A 6,542-nucleotide genomic window follows, 5' to 3' on the forward strand; every position below is an offset into this window, starting at 1 on the left:
GAGAGAAATAACACTTGGAGATTATTAATATATTATAAGTTCTAATATATTAATAATATTATTTGATTAGTTTGATCAAGAATTAATTTAGAATTAATTATGTGATCAAAAGATAACTAATTAAATATATGGGTTGATTATGTAAATCATCCATATCTTGTATAGTGGGCTAAGAGGCTCCATGGACTATCAAGTTAGGTTCCACCCATAGGATGCTCCATGGGAGTTACAAACCCATGGGTCATGGAAATGAAGAGTCATGACACATTAGGGTTTAACCCTAGATGTGTCAACACTATATAAGAAACATGTTCTCCACCTAAAATCGGCTAGACTAAGAAACAAGAGGGCTTGGCCGTTTTTAAGAAGTGTGTGTTCTCTCATAAGTTCTTCCAAGAGCATTTGGTGTTGTGTGAAGTATTTGAGGCATCACACTTGGGGTGCTAGGCTCACAAGGTTTCAAGGAACACAAGCAACAACAAGGTAAGTTATTCTATCTATACTTTAAGTTAAAATTGTTCCCCATGTATGCTAGATAGGAATATAACCTTGGAATTCAACTTTGCATGATAATTAGACAAACATAGATCCAAGGTTGTTAGGGTTGCATGTACACTTAGGAAGTGTTAGAATGCTCAAAACCCATCAGTGGTATCAGAGCCTAGGCTTGTTTGCTTTTTATTTGTGCTTAAAAGTTGAAAAAAAAGTCGAAATCTTGCTGTCTACGAGTGGACTCGTCGAGTCTATAGGGGGGACTCGGCGAGTTCACGTGTATCTTCAACCAACTCGGCGAGTAAATTGATGCACTCGGCGAGTAGGGTCGACTGATTGCAGAATTTCGATTTAGTTGCTGGAAATGAATTAGAAACATTACCCTAAACTGTTTTGGTAATTGAAAACTTGTTTTTGGTGGTGTAATGTCTTTGCTAATTCATTTACAACAACTAGTTATCAAAATTACAAAGTTTTAAATGTAATTTTTGATTGTGTTCATATTCATGTTCTTGTTCTTATGATTTTTTAGATGATCATAGGAATTATTTGTAACCTATGTGGTAGATTAATACTTGATCATAATGTGTTTTAATGGGGTCCATAACTTGTCCTCAAGTTATGGAAAACCAAGAGTCACACTTGAATTAAAACCATTAAAAGAACACAAGAGTTAGAAAAATGAAGAGTCTTCATTTTATTACTCTATTAAACTCATAAGTTACAAGAAATGAAAAGTTTTGAAAGTTACAAAACTTGCCCTCAAGTTTTGGAACAAATAAAGTTAAGTTAAAACTTTAGTTCCAACCCCTAGAATTTTAAAAGTTAAAATTCAACCCTTATACTTATATTATGATGATTTAAGAATTATATATATATATATATATATATATATATATATATATATATATATATATATATATATATATATGTATAAGAACAAAGTCGTCTTACCGCTAGTACACCTCATTCACGAAGCCGGTCTATAAGGTGGGTATAAGGTTGTTGCCTATAAAATGGTGACTTAATGGGTGTCTACTCTCACCCACCGCTTGCTTGACTGGTGGAGGGTCGTTAGCCGAACGGGTAAGACAAGGACTTATAAACTCTCATTCAAAGTATGATGAATATTATAAAGTAACTAAATGTTTTATTAAATTCCCAATCTTAGTTACTTTAGGAAAATGTGAATAAGGTGCTAATCCATGAAATTACACTTTACACTTTGTCTAAGTCGTTGGTGGAGCGTGTGTGGTTAACCGGCACACTAACTTGGACTTAACAAGGTAGGTAAAGGGTGACTTAAGGTTTATTATAGTATCGGTGGAGCGTGTGTGGTTTACCGGCACATCGATTGAGTGATAAACTTTAAGGGTACCAAGTGATTTGCATGGTTACTTCACACCTCGTTTTGTGATCTTCGGTATCCCAGTCACAAAACTTGGAGGGCACCCTCGAGATTGAAACATGCCTTTGAAAAGTTCATTGAATCTCAAAGAATCTAGAAATTTCTAAAAACCAATAAAACCTAATGTCTAATATTTCGGTTTTCGTGGTGGAAATTGGTGAATCGTCATTCACCTACCTTTCAAATATGGTATAGCTTAGATTACGGCATACCTCTTCTAAATTATATTATATTGTGATTGGATCCTAGCCTTAATATTACATTTGGGTGTTTTATTAAGCACTCTCTTAAATCTATACTAAACTTGTTCTCCTCTTTCAGATGTCTTCAAATAATGCTTCTGGCTCGAATCCTAATGGCTCCTTTACTCTTATGAGTCTGTGTGGGAAAGTCACCTTTGATGGATCCAACTTCAATGAATGGATTAGAAACATCAGGATGATTACCCGCTACGAGGACAAAGAATATGTCCTTGACAAGGAGCTTAAGGAAATTGATGAGTCCACTGCAACTCCCCAGGAGATCGCTGACTTTCATACTCATGAAAGAGATGCAACCAAGGTGGCTTGCATCATGTTGGCCACAATGACAGCAGAACTCCAAAAGTCCTATGAGGATTTCTACCCTTATGAAATGCACAAAGATTTGATGGAAAGATACCATCAAAGTGCACGACAAGAGAGGTACGAAATCATCTGCCACATGCAGAAAATGCAAAGGTATGTGGATCGTTTGTTGAAGCTTAATGTGAACTTCCCTGAGGAGCTTGCAATACATATCATTTTGCACTCCTTAGCATCGTGCTATGATCAATTCCGCATGACATATCACATGAACAAGGAAGAGGTCACCCTCAGCAAACTTTAGGGACTTCTCAAGACCGCAGAAACAGGTCTTAAGGGGAAGTCGGTTGCTATCACTCCTACTCCAAACTCAACTCCGGTTTTGGCAATCGGGAAAAGTCGAGGGAGGAAGAGAAAGAGATCTTCGAAGGGTACCAAGGCTCGGACCCTTGATGGCTCTTCTTCAAGTGGAACCAAGAAAGGTTTCATTACTCCTTCTTCTGACCCAAAAGAGGCTGAATGCTTCTATTGTCATGAAAAAGCTCATTGGAAGCGGAACTGCCCAAAGTACCAGCAGGATGTGAAGGATGGGAAAGTCAAACCCAACCATGCAGGTATTTACACTATCATTTCTAATAACTCACCCCATTCGAAATCTTGGGTCCTTGATACCGGTTGTGGTATTCATATTTGTTTTGACTTGCAGGGACTAAGAAGAAGTGAGGATGTGGAGCAAGGAAGAATAAACTTGATCATGGGGAACAGGAAAGCTTCACCTGTCACCAAGATTGGAGTTTATACTTTATCGCTAAGTAGTGGGTTTATTTTAGATTTGAATAAGTGTTGTTACTCGCCAGGAATGGCAAGAAATATTATTTCCTTTTATGCTTTGTACAAACAAGGGTTTACCTTTTTGTTTAATAATGAAGTTGGTTCTATTGATGCTTTCTTTAATAATGTTCTTTATTTTAAAGCATTACCTTGTGATGGTGTGTATGAAGCTGTGTCTGTTGTAGATAACTCAGGAAATAATGTTTTGTGTATTGATTCTACTAATAATAATAACTTGGATAAAGCATCATTATGGCATTGTCGTCTTGGACATATAAGAAAGAAACGCATAGGCCAACTCCAAAAGGATGGAGTCTTGGAGTCGTTTGACCTAAAGTCAAATGATAGTTGTGAATCATGCTTACTTGGAAAAATGACAAAGTCACCCTTCACAGGCTCGTGTGAAAGGGGTGAAGGTTTGTTGGACCTTATACACACGGATGTGTGTGGACCATTCAAACATGCCACAAGGGATGCTAATCGTTATTATTTGACTTTTACTGATGATTACAGTAGATATGGATATGTCTACTTAATCAAGCATAAGTCAGAGACTTTCGAGAAGTTTAAGGAATTTAAACAGGAAGTCGAGAATCAATTGGGCAGGAACATTAAGATGCTTCGATCCGATCGGGGTGGTGAGTATCTTAATTCAGAGTTCCTCGACTATCTAAGGGAATGTGGGATTGTCTCACAATTGACACCTCCCAGGACACCGCAGTTGAATGGTGTGGCTGAGAGGCGTAATCGAACCTATTTGGACATGGTTCGTTCCATGATGAGTCGAGCTTCGCTACCAATCTCATTCTGGGGGTATGCCTTAGAGACTGCCGCCCATATCCTTAATCTAGTCCCTACAAAGAAAGTTGCCAAAACTCCTCACGAGATGTGGACTGGTAAAGTACCTAAACTAGACCACATCAAGATTTGGGGTTGCGAGGCTTTCGTGAGACTCGAGACTCATGATAAGCTCGAACCCCGAAGCGAGAGGTGTATTTTCATCGGCTACCCACAGCAATCCTTTGGTTACCTCTTCTACAGACCTAGTGACAATGTGGTCTTTGTAGCAAGAAGAGGAGTCTTTCGAGAAAGAGAGTTTATAAGCCAAGGAGATAGTGGGAGGCAAATTGATCTTGAAGAAATTCAAGAGTCAAGTGGTGACGGAACTTCAAACTCTAGCCCTCAACTTGAGGAGGAAACTCCTGTTGAGCCAATTGACGAATCTGTACCTCTGAGACGTTCCACGAGAGTTAGGAGTGCACCTGAGCATTACTATGGATTCCATATTACTGCAGAAGGTGAGACACTTATTAGTGATGGGACACTAGTAAGTCAAGATGACCCTAACAGCTACGAGGAAGCCATGGCAGGCCCCGAGTCTGCTAAATGGAAAGAGGCTATGGATAGCGAGATACAATCCATGTATGACAATCAAGTTTGGAACTTGGTTGAGAATGTACCAGGTAGAAAGACTGTAGGGTGCAAATGGGTCTTCAAGAAGAAGACCGACATGGATGGTAAAGTACACACTTATAAGTCTAGACTGGTTGCAAAGGGCTTCTCTCAAATTCCTGGAGTGGATTATGATGAGACCTTTTCTCCGGTAGCCAAGATTAAGTCTATTCGGGTTCTGTTAGCCATAGCCGCATTTCATGACTATGAAATTTGGCAAATGGATGTCAAAACCGCTTTCCTTAATGGAAAGTTGGCTGAAGATGTTTACATGAGTCAGCCAGAGGGTCTTGTCATCAACGAGTACCCTAATAGAGTGTGTAAGCTTGAGAAGTCCATTTATGGATTAAAGCAAGCACCTCGCAGATGGAATCTTTGCTTTGATGAAAAGTTCAAGGAATTTGGCTTTTCTAGGAGTGAAGATGAATCTTGTGTGTATGTCAAGGCTAGTGGGAGTATAGTTAGCTTTTTGGTATTGTATGTGGATGACATACTACTCATAGCAAACGACATTCCAACCCTGCAGGAAGTAAAGTCCTGGCTTGGAAAGTGTTTCGCTATGAAGGACCTTGGTGAAGCTGCCTATATTTTAAGGATAAGGATCTTGAGAGATCGGAGTAAAAGACTAATTGGACTTAGTCAAAGTACCTACTTGGATAAGGTGCTGAAGAGATTCAGCATGCAGGACTCCAAGAAAGGAGAATTGTCCATCCAGAGTAACGCCAAACTGAGTAAGACACAAAGCCCTAGTACTGAGGCTGAGATAGCACAAATGAGTCGAATACCTTATGCTTCGGCTGTAGGATCGATCATGTATGCTATGACGTGTACTCGACCTGATGTAGCTTTTGCCGTGAGCATGGTTAGCAGGTTTCAGGGGAACCCTGGCAAGGCACACTGGACTGCGGTAAAGAATATTCTCAAGTACCTACGAAGGACTAAGGACCGGGTCCTTACCCTCGGTGGGAGTGATGACTTGAGAGTTGTAGGGTATAGTGATGCTAGCTTCCAGACTGATAGGGATAATTTCCGCTCTCAGTCGGGCTGGGTCTTTACCCTAAATGGAGGAGCAATTTCTTGGAAGAGTTCCAAGCAAGAGACAGTGGCAGATTCTACTTGTGAATCAGAGTATATTGCAGCTAGCGAGGCGGCAAAGGAGGCGTTATGGCTGAGGAACTTCATTGGAAACCTTGGAGTTCTACCAGCTATTAAAGAGCCAATGGAAATTTTCTGTGATAGTGAAAGTGCTGTTGCCTTAGCCAAGGAACCAAGGGATCACGGGAGATCCAGACACATCGACAGAAAATACCATTTCATCAGACATCGGATCGAAGAAGGACTCCTCGTGGCAAAGAGGGTATCATCATATGAGAATCCGGCAGATCCCCTCACGAAGGGACTGACTCGGGTTAAGCATCTCCAGCATGCTCGGAGCATAGGGCTGAAGGATGATATTAGATTTAGTAGTTAGATAACCTCGAAATTTGTAAAGTGTAATTGACATCTGATGATGAATAAAAGTGTTTTATTTATGAGTAAAGTGTTGCTATCTCTTGTCGATCATTTACTATATTTCTTTTGCATGTTTTGACTTCCAGAATAGTTTTTGTTTGGTATAACATATTATTCAAACCTCCACAGTCGGTCATATGTCGGAAGTAGATATGAATCAAGACTGTCATGTTTGGTTGTAGAGGTCTTGGACAAGGCTACAACAATCATGAGTGCTCAAAAGTTCTGAGCATTGGACTCAACCCACGCTCACTGGAATCACTTCATGGAATTCTATCTCGAGT

This window comes from Lactuca saligna, chromosome 1 (assembly GCF_052625555.1).
Source record: "Lactuca saligna cultivar CGN05327 chromosome 1, ASM5262555v1, whole genome shotgun sequence".
Lineage (NCBI taxonomy): Eukaryota > Viridiplantae > Streptophyta > Magnoliopsida > Asterales > Asteraceae > Lactuca > Lactuca saligna.